Genomic DNA, 14,622 nt, shown 5'->3' with positions numbered 1-14,622 from the left:
ACACCTTTGGCCAGCTGGTTGTTGCAGCTGGGCACTTGGAACAAGTCCAGGCATGCAGGAGCTCAGGTTTACCTCAGGCGGAGAAGCTTTAAGGCGAGGATGAAGGAAAGGAGTCGGTTCTGATGGAGGGTTTGATCCAGAGCTTTATTCCTGGCCCACAGGCCTCTGAATGCAGCAACAGCTCTAACAGAACTCACCGAACCACATGGTTGCTGTTCCTTTTAACTCCAGGGAGAGGGGGAGGGAAGGGGCACGGAGGGCTACCAACCAGGTAGGGGGGGAAATCTTAAGGGACAAATGACACCTGGATGGCCCAATGTCCCCCAGGGGTGTAAGGCATCTTTTGAATTCTGCCAATCACTCAATGCCCTTCTGGAATGCCAGGACTGACAGACAGTACTCATCAGGGGTCAGGGTGTGTAAAGGAGAGGTGATTGACATACCTGGGGAAGAAATCTACAGGGAGAAACCCGGGGTATCTGGGGCAAACCATGACATCACACCGCAACAGCCCTCGATCCCCTTTTCTAAATCCTCAATAAAGATGTTAAACAGGCCCCAGTACTGAGCCCTGGGGACACCACTTGTGACAGACTGCCAGCTGGATCTGACTCCATTCACCACCACTCCCTAGGCGTGGACATCCAGTCAATTTTTCATCCAGTGAACAGTGCACCCTGTCCAATTCATCGGCAGCCTGTCTGTCTAGAAGAATTCTGTAAGAGTCAGTGTCAGAGGTTTACTACAGTCCAGGTGTACATCCACAGTCTTTCCCTAATCCACTAAGTGGGTCACCTTCCCCTTAGATTGCTCCATGGAAAGCAGAAGTGAGATATAATGGATGTATTTTGTGGGGAGAATATGTGGCCTTAAGGCTAGGAGGACCTGTGTGGCAGAGCAGAATCCTTCAGCATTTTTGCAACATGAGAAGTGTTGTTTTCTTGAAAGTAGTATCTCCTGAGAAAGAGTTGTCAGTAGCCAATTTTCTGCTTGGTAAAAAGAACAGGGAATGTTTGAAATTGTCAAAATATCCCATCTGAATTATTTATAAAGATTTTTTTTCTTGTTAAATCGCAAGCTTAAACTGTCACTTTTGAAAACTCATAGGAGAAGGAAAAAAAATATAAATTCAAATTATTTTTTAAACTAACCAGGAAAACATTTTCATTCATATGAATCAATAGGGTGGGGTTTCTTTTGTTGTGATTCCCCAGAAATATGGAATGTTATTCTTTTTTTTTTTAATCTCTAATGAGCTTGGAAGAGCATTTGCCTTCATGAATTTTCACAGGATCAGAAAATTCCTTGTCCTAGAAATCTGCAGATTAGAAGACAGACAGGCTGAGGATGCTCTGTGAGAGGAGGCAGTGATATTTTTCAGTGTCAGAGTTTATTTGTAACAAGGAGGTAGATATGATAACAGTTACATTTATTGGGCTTTCAGGCAGAGAGATAGATGTAGATGGATACAGGTAGTTATCACATTATTTTCCAACTTCTGCAAAATGGGAATGTATTTTATACATCTTACTTTAGAAACAGCACAAAGAAAATATGGTTCATACCCTGAAGAACTGGGACATTCATTTCCAAATACACTAAACAAAAAATTTTACATGAAGTAGCTCCAAGAGTTCAATCTCAAAACAGCTTTGAGTGGCTTTGTTTGCTTGTTTGCACGTATTATTGGGATGGAGATTTTCATCATCTTCTTTCTTAGGCTGGCAGTCACTGACAAAGCTTCACAGAAGGGTTTGCTAGGGGGGATTTACCTCACAGGGAGGCGTGCTGGTAGGAAAGCAAGGGAATGAGCAATTATAGGGCTTCATGGCCCTAATCCTTCAATCCTTAAATTGAAAAAATTAAAAAAAAAAGACTGAAATAAGTTATTTTTCTAGGAAAGAGAGAGAAGGAAAAAAGAAGGACGTGGGGTATGCTGCATAGGTGATAATGGAGAATATTTATGACCCAGAAAGCTATTTTTATTCTTCAGCTCCTCTCCCACCCTTTACTGTAGATGCTTTTCTTACAACTGTTTTCTTGATCTATAAAATCCCATACTCTTCTTATCCACAAAAACATTATTTAATCAACTCTTTACAGCAACAAACACATACATTCTTTCAGCATAATTCAAACAGACATTTTGTAATCCAAAACACACCAGAAATAATGTTGCCCATTCCCTTGTATTCAGCAGTCATCTTTTGTGTAATTATGAAGAAAAACTGCTGGAAAGAAATTGAAAAATGCAATAATCAGTTTGCTTTCCATGATTTACATGCAGGGTACCCTGACAGCACAACAGCATTACTAATTATGATGATCCAAATCAAATTCCCTTTGAGGCTGGTCTCCATCTCACTGCAGCCAACTGTGAGAGAGATATCTAAGAAAATCACCTATTGTCATTTCAGTGCAACCACAGCCAGCATCCTGCACTGGACCAGTGGCCTCTCTGACCAGTTCCCAGACTGTACAAACTGCTGGTCAGCACCATGCTGATTCAGCCTGTCATCAGCTCGCCGTCCTACCACTGTAATTCAAAAAGATGGAGTAGCTGTGATATCCCACAGGAAAACACTGCTCAGGGCAGACATCTCTCCAGGAAGATGTTACAAACTACCTTGCAGTCCCCCTTCTAGATCTGCTGTAATTGACAGGTGTTGTGACTGCCACAGTAAAACAAACGAGCGTCCTGGCTGATCGCAAGTTAAATATGAGTCAGCAGTGCCCTGGCAATCAGGAGGGCCAAGTGTGCCCTGGGGGGAATCAGGCACAGCATCACCTGCCAGGCAAGGGAGAGGATTGTCCCTCTCTGCTGTGCACTCACTTTGAGTTCTATGAGCATTTTTGGGCACCACAATATTAAAAATACATTAAGCTGTTAGAGAGTGTCCAAAGGAGGGCCATGAGAATGGTGAAGCATCTGAAAGGCAAATCTTATGAAGACTGTCTGAGATTTGTTCAGCATGGAGATGAGGAGATGAAGGGGTTGTGGTCTTCAGCATCCTCATGAGGGGAAGTAGAGAGGAAGGTCCCGATGTCTCCACTCTTGTGACCAGTGACAGAACTGGAGAAAATGGCATAAAGCTGAGTCAGTTGAGATTTAGGTTGGATATCAGGAAAAGACTCTTCACTCAGAGGGCTTTTGGGCACTGGAACAGACTTCTCAGGGAAGTGGTCACAGCACCAAACCTGACAGAGGTCAAGAACTTTTTGGGCAATGCTCTCAGGCACCTGGTGTGACTCTTGGGCTGTCCTGTGTGGGGCCAGGAGTTGCACTTGATGATCCTGGTGGGTCCCTTCCAACACAGCATATTTTATGATTCTGTGAAAATTGAGCCTCTGTACCCAGGCACAGACCCAAAACGTGTCAGCAAAAGCTTGGGCTGGCACAGGAATGCAAATGAAAACCACATCAGGTCTGTTATCTAGGCAGAGAAAGCAGACACTGCACACCACAGCTCCCAGATCTGACATTGTCTGGCAAGAGCATTTGTTCCTCAGATTTTTTACTCCAGCTCATCCTCTCTGGAGTGCTGCAGAGCATCTACTATATCCATTGTTCCTCCACATGCAAAATTGAGGTTCAATTCTCAGGCTTTTATTTAGGAATATAATTCACAGAAGACTTTCCTTTTAAAGAATAAATGTTGCAAGATTTGGCTCAGGATGTTTGTTTCTGATCTACAGGTTTGCTAAGCACACACAGCACTGGGAATACATTTTCCAGGAGACCATCATGGACTAAGGGTGTGCTCATGCCAAAGTGGCACATCATTACCCTTGTTCTAGAAGACTTTTTTCCAGATTATTTCTTATCCATATATGTGTTCATATCTATGCAGTGCAAAGTAACAGGATGACTAGCATTTGAGGAAAAAGACACTATTTTTGGATCAGATACCAGCTGTCAAGTTAGATAGAGACTACTGCATCAGAAATTTTACAGCCCAGTTCACAAAAATTTTATGTGTCTGTAATTGATGTTTTTGTGTGAAATAGTTGTTCGAATATGCCATGCACAGTGTGCCAAATAACTACATGCACAAAGACCAGTCAAGGATTGTCTTAGGTCAAAGAATGGTGAAATAAATCCTAAAAAGAAGAAATACATAAAGTTAAAATGCTCTTTATTTCACTGTTGAAAAATCTGTATGTAAATTCTTAAATTGAGTTTAACTAGATTTCCCTTATTTATTAAAAAAAAAAACCAACCCCAAGGCACACAGACATAAACATACTTTTTCATTTAATTGAGTGTCCCAGAGAGAAGTGAAATAGAACAACCAACAGAGAATATAATCAATTTTAAGAATCTCAGATTTTAGGACCTGATCTTTTGTTTATCCCATGTTGTCTCTGGAACTCTCCAGATCAAAGGCCCCTGCTGAACAAGCTTCTCTATGAAGCCCTAAATGAAGTCTAAACTCTGGCATATTTCAGGAAAAAAAAAGTTGTTTAAGGTAGTTATTCCTTGGGCAAACTGATAAAGAAGTGTCTGGCTCAAAAACAAAGATATCAACCTCAGAAAACCTCAGCCACTTTCTGTTTTATTTTTTGTGAAAAAGACATTCATATTATATATAGAAGCATGCAACAGGTTCTGATTAGGAAATTATATATTACTTCTGCTGACCTCAAAGGTTAGACCAGTCTTTGAATTCAAATCACAAATACTTTGAACTTAATAACACAAAGATATTTGGAATGCAGTGGACAAGGAATAAATTAATAATAGGGGGCTTGTGCTGAGTGTGATTTTTTTACTATAACCAGAGCATACATTTAGAGCTACAATAAAAGTGCTGTACCAAACTTTTTTTTTTCCATTTGCAACTGAATAATATTAATCTCATCTGAAAAGTAATGGTTATAACAAAACTAACTGTAGTGCAAGCAGTCAGCATTTTCTAGTCCAGCAGTTCCCAGAAGCACAGTATTTTGGCGGCAGTCTTTGTAGAATGAGATCAGAAATGCAGAGACATCTTCCAAGTTCTGATAAAGAAAAGGTAACAGATTTTGTGGGTGTTGATCACCTACAAGCTCAGCTCTAATGAAAATAAACCTGTAAACTTACATCCAAACAAACTTGAAATTGGCATCAATGTGCCCACATTGGCACACATTGGCATTTTAATTTCAGCTCTCCAGCATGCAAGTAATGGTTTACTCCACTTGTTCAACTCTCTCTGTTACTGCCATGAGTCAGCCTTTGTTCCCCAGGTCCTTGCTCTTTGCCCAGCACTCTTGAATTTTCAGTCAGCTGCTCAGAAGAATTAACCTGCCATTTAACCCTCAGTTATGCAACTAAGAGACATCAGCATGATTACAAAATATTGTAAAAAGATTGAAAGAAACATATTTCTAGGAAAAAAAAAGGGTTTTATTGTAATAGCGTTGTACTCCAATAATGTTATTTTTCCTTTTCTAATTGTCATGGTTTGACACATGGCACAATGCCAGTGCCTCCATGAAGATACCTTCTCCCTGGTTTCTGCTGTGAGATGTGACCAGGAATAAGCAAAGCAGGCTCCTACTTAGGAAAGAAAAGAAAACAGAACTTTATTAACTACTCTACAACTATAGATAAAAGGAACACACACAGGGAAAATGAAAACCTTACAAATACATTTCCTCCTCCCCCCACCAAATTTCCAATACAATGCATCTATTCCCCAAATCATCAACTCTCGGTCCAGCACCACCCTTCAAACAATCAATCCTCAGTCCATCAAGAGGAGAGGAGTCCTTCTTGTACCATGGGCTTCCCCTGGAAACACAGCTGAAGCCTCGTGTGTTTCCGTGTCACTCGTGGCACTGCCCGGAGTACATCTGCTGTCGTGACCTCTTCCTTTCATGTCCAGTGCTCTCACCACCGAACACGGACCAGAGCTGCTTCTAGGGTTGTCTTTTTAAGGATGCTCTGTCCCGATCCAAAAAAGGCACAGTCTCTCCTTTGGGATGCCTGTCCCCCCCATATTTTTCACCCCCTGGGGCCGAGGGGCACCAACACTGAACCCTCTTGGTTCTGTGGCCATTGCCTCCCCCTAGAATGCAGTCTCTGTATCACAAGGAACATGGGTCTGTCCATGGCTGTACAGAAAGAGTCCAGCAAAAGCCACTCCATCATCTCTTCCCACTAGGATTCTTCTCTACTCTTCCACTATTTCTCACTCACCCAGACCTTTCTCACACTTGCACATTTCCTTCCTCATCTTCCACTCTGTCTTCTAGGAGAGGTCAATGATCTGTAAAGTTCTCATTCTCCCCCCTTCTTCTCCGTCCCAGCCGTGCTGCCGGCACAGGCCCATGTTTATCCAGTCTCAAGGTTACAGTCCCAGGCAGCGGCGCTCTCTCTCTCTCTCTCTCTCTCTCTCTCTCTCTGTCTCTCTCTCTCTCTCTCTCTCTCTCTCTGTGTCTCTCAGGAGGGGCTGCCCGATGGCTCCCAGTGTCTCTCTTTCTCTCTTCCACCCTTCCACCCCCGGGCTCAGGCCTACCTCTCCTACCTCTCCCGGCCACATGGCTTTTCCCCTCCCCCTGCCCAGCCAGCAGCTGGGCCGGGGCAGAGACCCGAACTCTTTCCCGCCGGAAACCCAAAAGGACCCTCCCAGGGGAGAGCCCTGCTTTTAACCCCGTGTTCTCAGAGGCATGTCCAATGTCCTAATGGCCAGGTTAAATGCCAATATTAAAGTCTGAATATCCATTGGCCCAAAACACAGCATCCCAAAAAACACATTTCCTGTCAAACCACCACACTAATGTATTTGAACAAGACAAAGTGAGAGAACTGGCAATTTATTAATTTATTCTCAATAGAGAGAGCTCACATAGCTACAATCTGTAATGGATGCAGCCACATGTTCAAACCTGCTGAGCAGTAAGAATTGTAGGTCAAATCCAGTAACACACACTGGTCTACACTGGAAGATGAGGTCTACTGACAACTGTGAGAGCATGCATGTGTTTAAAGTGCTTTTCTGGACACCAGCCACCAGTACAGGAGTAGCATGCTCTTCCTTTCAGGAAGAGAATAACAGACAAAAGTTTCTAAATATGAATCTTAATGTTAGATGGTGTCAAATCAGAGCAGCCCCACTTATAGGAACAGAGATGTCCTGATTTCTATGTTTTCAGCTGAGGGACTAGCTCACTGCATCCGTCCACTTGATGCTAAAAAACCTACTAGTCTGTAAGCTCAGTTAATTGGATGCAGAACACTCTATGCATTTCATTTTCTCTCTCCTTTTTCCTTATTTGAAATTCTTTTTATTTCCCTTCTCTTTTTGGCAAAGTGCCCTTATTATTTTGTATCCTAAAGCATTGGAGGTTAATAAAGAGAGTAAATGGAGAAGAAGATGGAAAAGGAGTTTGTTTGTACTTCACTCTCCATTGGGCCATTATGTCTAAATCCATTATGTAGTTTACCTGATGCTGTGTTCAGAGCAACTGAATGCTGTAGTTCTTTTTAATACTGGTATTTTCTTAACACAATTTAAATTAAACCCTTTATTAGTCCAGAGAAGGCTGAACATGAAACAATAGTAGCTCTGGGAGACTAATTATTTCTGTTCCATTGTCTGAGATGCTAGGGCTTTTGATTAGTTACACTATACAGTACTTAACAGCTAACCAGCCTCACCATGGTTAACAATACATAAGATTTTCCCTGTCCCAGCAGCACTCCAAGTGCTTCTGAAATGTTGGCTCTGTCTTTAATCTTGTTATTCACAAATACCTCTAATTTTCTGGAGTGTGTTTGAAAACTACTGTAGTGCCAGCAGCATAGAACATCATGCGTCAGGCTCTGTTGGGAAGGGATCTCTGTAAAATGGATGCATGAAGCTGTGGGTTGTAAGCCATTAAGCTTTCTCAGTATGCTTCTAATGAGCTTATGATAGCCTCACAAAATGACTGCTTTTACTGCAGCCTGGTAAATTACAGTATGTACAAATTAAATCAGTGGGACCCAAAGCAAGCTGTTCCTCATCAGGTTCAACACTTCTTTTAAGAAGTGAAAAATTATGACATACTAGAACAGCTATATGTTTCAGTCATGTCATGTGCTCAAAGTGTGTAGTGTACTCAGCTAATTTCTACAATTATCTGTATAACACTCACTCTGTCCCACAGAAACCAAGTACTTCCTCTCTTACACTGTTCCTTCATGTTTCAAAATTGGTGTTGTAATGCACGTGAATAATAAATTTGTCTCGCCTGTTAAAAGTTAAAAGCCAACAAAGTAGCTCTCTGAGGCCTTGATCCCTCTCCCATGGAGGCCAGTGGCAAAATCTCAACTGATTTTTTTTGAACACTTACAACTTTCTGCATTACATTAAAACCACTTTTCTATATTACCTCTTTGGCAGTCACAGGGCACCATTAAAAATGCTAATAGAAGTTATTTCTACATCTTCACATATTGCCTCGATTCTTTCTCCTGTCAGTTTTGTTTTGGTGTGACCTGAGTGGATTAGCTCCTGGTGTTCAGCACTCCAAGCAACACCCCTATGAAAGAAACCTTTTGGGGCACTGGTGTATATATTAATGGAAACATGTCTCTCTCTTTCTCCAGATTTTTCTCTACTTTTCTTTTAGTACCATGGCATCTGAACAATATGAATTATAGTTTGCTAAACAGTCTGAACAGTTTTAAAATTACTGCTTAAGCACCTCTGGAAGTTGAACTGATGGCCCTGCTGAACCAATTTACCATACCTGAAGACAGCTTTGTGTATATTTTTTACAGAGCAGTTCATGGCATCAAGGCGTAAATTCCTCAGAAAGTATCCTAAGGTCAATGGTGACACTAATACTCTATAAACATGATGTACATTTGTTAAGACTGTGCAGAAAGCAAGATGGCTTTTACTACATGGGCTTGAGTCTGGACAATAACCACCAGACATCCTTCAGGAGGTGATGCAGTGCAAACAAGCTGGTGATTCAGAAAAGTTTTCCAAGAGTCACTCTCAGAAGCATTTCCCAGGCCCTGGGGCACGTGCTTCAGCTCTGTCCAAGTGTACACAGGGAGGAACACTGGCTCTTCCTCCCTTCAACACCACTCTCTGGTTTCAGAGGGGTTTTCCATCTGGTCACTTCTCGGTGCTCCTAACTCTTCTGCAGTTTAGCTAAGTGACTGTGTCTGGACAAAGCAAAGAGAAGCGTGGTGAGTTTCTAATAGAAGTCTCATCCTCAGAAAGTCCTGTGTGTGTTTCTGGACTCCTACTGATGATAAAAATCAGCATATTATCCCCAAAGAAATTTTATGGGTATTGATGGCCGTTTTAATAACAGCATAAACTGATGAAGTTGCAGAACAAGGGCATCATTAGCAACTTCCAGCATCTGAGAAACGGTAACAGACCCCTTTTCCCATATGAAGTAATGAAATTTAACTACTCATAAAGAGAATAATGGGTTTTGCCTTCCATGTTTTTAAGTCTTCTGCTCTTCATTCTCGTGCTTTTTCTAAAAGCTCCAGAGCTAGAACTCACCTTAAAAAAGCTGGCAATATGCTGTCTTCCTATTCAAGAATCAAGAAAAACAAACACCACAAGTAACACATTATCCATAAATTTTCTGAAATAAAAACCAAAGTTGGAAAAAAAGAGCAACACGACTGTGAATACTTCATTAAAGCAATACTGACTGCAATGAAAGGGAAATGAAATATTGTTGCTACATTGAAATGAATGTTGAAATGAATATTGTTGCTACATTGCCATATCCTCACCACACTCAAAATTAACACATACACACCAAACTGGTAACCTGTTTAGAAAACCATTTAAGATTGGTTTTCTAAACAAAAATATCAACCAGCCAACTAACCAACCAACCATCAGTACTATTAATAATATCTATCTGTTAAATTAACTAGTAAAAAGAAAACTAATGTCAAATGATTTTGTGAACATCTAGGAAAACTTGGCATTATATCAATTTCTCCTCCTATTGAAATGACAGCACTTTTCAGCAACTGCATTGCAGATGGCAGCGTATTTGTGGCAGCTTTCTAGCATCCACAGCTTTAAGCCAGAAGGATAGATTAGGTTTGTTCATTTTTCATTTACATATTGATCTGAATACAAGTAAAAATATTGGAATATTGACTACTGTGTGATTATTTTATACATTTTTGAAAATACACACGCATATATACTTATATGCAACAAATAAGGGGAGGTTTCCTCTTTTTTTTTGTTTATATGTCCATCTCTCAGCTACTAGCCTGTGTCTGGCTATAATTGACTTGTGAGGGATCCTGTCCTCCACCAGATATAATCGGATGTTATATAGTTATAAACAGATAATTCAGCCTTCCTGCTTGCCTTCCTTTCTTTTCCTCCTTCCTTTCTTCTTGCCTTTTTTCCTTTCCTCCTTCCCTATTCCCTTCCTCAGCTATGTTTTAAAACCTGGCATCATATACCATGCATATGCGAAACATCAGAGATGATTAGTACAGACAGGAGATCGGAAAATCATGAAGCACTTCTGAAACCCTGATAGGAAGTGACTCTTCCTGTTTGTTGATTTATTGATGCTGACAACATTAGTTTTTTCCTCATTTTTAAAAAACCGAGACTACCTTGGTACTTGGAAAAATACTGAAGCCAAGTAAATAATGGAAAAAAACTCACAAACCTCTGTAGGATTGAATGTCCCTGCTCCTGAAAGAACCTGCCTGTGTAGCTTTAAAAAAAAACCAACAAAACCCAAACAAGCAAACAAACAAACAACTAGAAAAAAAACTACCAAAAAACCCCCCCTAGAAAAACAGAAAAGGTTAAAAATGAAAGGCTTTCAGAGATCCTTCTTTACAAGTATCCAGTATAATTTTCAGATGCTTACAAAGATCCAGCCCAGAAGCTATTTTGTTTCTTTAGAACCAGAGCCAGTATTTTTCAACTTCTATCAAGTCAAGGCCTGGGAATAACACCACCTTTTCAAAAGCTGTCGTCCAATAGCCATACACTGATAAACTGACTAATGAGGATATTTGACTTTAAAGAGTCTGGAGAGAGCTGAACACATGAAGTGGTAATTTTAAAGGTGAAAATTTTGTAGATTTTTTTAAAGGGTGTAAGATAATTGCCCTTTTTTAACTAGCCTTTTTAAAAATCACATGTAAACCTGTTTTAAGTCCTGTTAACAAACAGAAAGAGAATGAATGTGTCATAGGATTGTGAAATCTACCAAGAAACTAGAAGATTTCCACACCCTGTTTACTCTGGTAAACACCCTGTTTGCTCTGGTAATTAGGTCCATTCATAAGAACAACACAGAAATGAAAAGTATGAGATTTTACCCTATTAAAAAAGACTAGGAATGAATGTTGTGGAGTAAAGGATTAAGGGGAAAAAAATCAAGTCATATGGACAACTAAAGCTTTTATAGTATTTAAGCAAAGAATATTATTTTTGAGCACTTAAAGATGTTCACAGACAGAAAAGCACAGAACCATAGATGTTTGAGAAGGGTCTTGCTCTGGCTTCAGTGGTGATGACCATACACGCCTTCCCCAAACTTCATCTCTGGTGGGCTTTGAGCCTTAGGCTCTGATTATACCAGCAATTTAAGGAGTTCCTGACCACCAAACTGCAGTAAATATTGCTGCATTTTTAGAGTCCTGGCATAGTACTGGTCCTGGTCAACTGAGTAGTCCCCAGTCAATCTTCTCAGGCATATCCTGTGAGTTAGGGTGCTCAGGGCAGCTTGCATGCACCCTGCTCTGGATAGCAAGAGATTTGTAGTGTGGAAGTAAACCTCTGAATAGGCAGGCCTTTGAGCATTATAGAGGCAGCCAGCTGGCCTCCTTAAGAAAAAAAATATTTGACTTGGTAGCACAGACAGACACTGTAAATAGCTGTCACATATTCAGGCTTGAATGCAGCACCAGTTCATTAACCATTTGTCTTATTATACACAGATATCTCATCTGTCTTATGAGTAGAAGAATTGCAAGAAACAATCATAAAATATATTTTCTAGGTTTCTATTATATTCTCCATGAGATATTTCTAACAATAATAACAATTTCACCTTTTTTCTATTCAGGCGTCTGGAGACCATGTTTAGATTTTTAGAACCCAAAGGACCCAGCTAAAGCCAAGTTTGCTCAAACACATGCATATTCTTTAGTTGTTACACTATAGCTTAATTCTGCAGATAGCTACAGCAGCAAAACTATATGGCTTTCCTGAGCTCTTCCAAAATGTTTACCCTAAAGGTGAAAGCCAAGGGGAATTTCTGGTGTGTTCTCTACCTTGCTGATAAAGAATCCAGAAAAAAATTCCACTGAAATCAATGCCTGAATTCATTATCTCCACTGGGTCGATGAATTTGCACATGCAGCCAAAGCTGCTGAGAGAGCCAAATTCTCAGCTGGTGTCCATTGACTTTCATGGAGATAGGCCAGGTTGCATTGGCTGGGGAATTTGCCAGAGCTGTTGACAAAAAGACACAGATGAAGAGTCAGCTCTGCAAGGCTTATAGTTAACTTGGCAAATTTAGGAATAGCCAAAGCACCACTACAAGGGATATATTTACTGCAAAGTACAACAGGGAAAAAAAAGTATATTCAGAAGATGAATATTTCTAATCCTCTTAGAAACCATAATGATATGTTAGAATGAGATTTTCCCATGTGGGAACCACAGTAATGATGCCTTAGTTTTCTCCTAAATGACGGTCTTTCAATTGCCCCCTTTCTTTGTGCTCTAAGATTAATAACCATAGCAGTAACTCAAGCAAATCACATGCTTTTTTGGGAAAAATCACACTCAACAGCACAGTAGACCAGTCATATGAACTTCATGCCTCAAACTATGGCATATGACCTCTTGTAGGCTGCTGGAAAGCAGGGCAGGGCCCTGGGGCTCCCTTCCTACCCCTGTGCTGAGAGCTTCATATGAAGAACTCCTGCAGAAGCCATTTCTCTGTGTTCAACCCAACAAGGGAAAATTACAGATTTCATACAGAATCTACATATTAACTTGACTACAGTATCAAATTTCCCAAACCACAAGCACACATGTATCTTCTGATTTTGCATTAATTTTTTTCAAATGAAAACAAACAAAATTGCAGAGGATAAAACCAGTCATACTATAGAGATACACAGCCTATGTGTTGGCAGTGGGAGCTTCTCTGAACCTAAATACTGACTGCTGCATAATTTCTGGACATTTCTAAGGAGACAGTTGATACTGACATCTATTGGAAACATAAGACTGAAGGGAATGAATATCGGTCTCATCTAACATGTTACACACATTGGTCTTGAGAAGCTTAATGTAAAGAAAAAATAAATGCTTGCACTGATTTGTCTTTTATCAGTGAAATAATCTAACCATTTCATGTACTTCTATATTTATTAGTGAACATTTACTAATGTACATCATTAAAATTATCCTTCAGTGCAAACAGAGAAGAGGGACTTGAAAGTGCTGTGCCATGTGATCCATGGTAATAGGCCAAAGCATTTACTCCCCTCTCCTCACTAGGTGTCTGATACTGCTATATTGAGTTCCTGCTATAAACAAAAAGTAGCCATAAATAAAGGTCATTGTGTCTCTGCTACAAATGACATTAGGAGATAGGCAAGTCACAGTAAAATTACAAGAAGTGTTTTATCATGTTGAATTTTCAACATCCTGAAAGAATTAATAAATAGAAAATAATTACTAAATTTATTAAAACCCCTCATTCTCCCTTAATGTCCTATGTACATACTGCTCAGGCTTTAATGCAGGTCTTTCACTAATATTTTCCCCCTTTTGTGTGGTCTTCTCAGACTTGCATTAAAGTCGCATCCCTATGAACTACATGAAACTTCATGATACAAAAATTTTATCTGCAGCTTCTGCCTTCCAGACAGCCACAGAAGAAATCAGGAGCCACAAGCATGTATTTGGAGTGTATACTTGTATAATGGTTCTGGACCATTCTTGAAATGAATATCCTTTAAATATTCAACACTTTCAAAAGTCTGAATTCATCATTTTCAGCAGCCAAAATATAGTTTCATGTGCTCAGTTTAAGGATGTGTTTTGTTCAAGATCACATCATCAATCGGTTGTAGAATGAATCAGAAACTCAAAACAGCAGTGAACTTGACTTTGCAGATTTTAATATGTGCTATATAGATTTTTTGTGTGTGTGTATTTGTTCTCCAAAGATACTTGTTTAAATCTCCGCAGAGGTTTGGACAGATGAGATAGTGTCTGTGTATAATATTTTTGATGGATTCACTCCCCCTTGTAGTTCAACTTGACTTAGAACCTATCACCATTGTGTTAGCGACTTTATCTAAAAACCAGTTTTGTTTTTTTTTTAAATGACTATCAAAGATCACCAGAAGAGAATTTCAGTCCTCAAAATACATCAGTCTTCAGTACCATCAACAGTCTTTAGAAAATATGCTGTTTTGACTTCTCTCAATTTGACAGTAATCATTTAGCAGCTACCTTCAGTCAAAGCTTAGAGATTAAACAGAAATATCAATCCTTCCAACATTCTTTTCTTTGAGGTTTTTTTTTTTAATTATTATATAAAATGGATTAGGGATAATGGTTTTAAACTAACAAGGGTAGATTGACACTGGGACAAGTTGCC

General features: G+C 39.9%; 1 long non-coding RNA gene across 1 annotated transcript in view; it reads right to left on the bottom strand.

The window, feature by feature from the left end:
• Nucleotides 1-1,393: 1,393 nt before the first annotated feature.
• The window catches only part of LOC139586485 (uncharacterized), a 64,493-nt gene continuing 51,264 nt past the window's right edge, over nt 1,394-14,622 (bottom strand). The window contains exon 3 of the long non-coding RNA XR_011677815.1: nt 1,394-3,073. This is a non-coding gene — a long non-coding RNA (uncharacterized lncRNA). The remainder of the gene's footprint in view (nt 3,074-14,622) is intronic.

Source organism: Agelaius tricolor, unplaced genomic scaffold (genome assembly GCF_023055355.1).
Source record: "Agelaius tricolor isolate 1412-34295 unplaced genomic scaffold, bAgeTri1.0.p SCAF_2, whole genome shotgun sequence".
In the NCBI taxonomy this organism is placed as follows: domain Eukaryota; kingdom Metazoa; phylum Chordata; class Aves; order Passeriformes; family Icteridae; genus Agelaius; species Agelaius tricolor.
The sequence above is the reverse complement of the archived record's forward strand: the minus strand, read 5'-3'. Positions and strand labels throughout refer to the sequence as shown.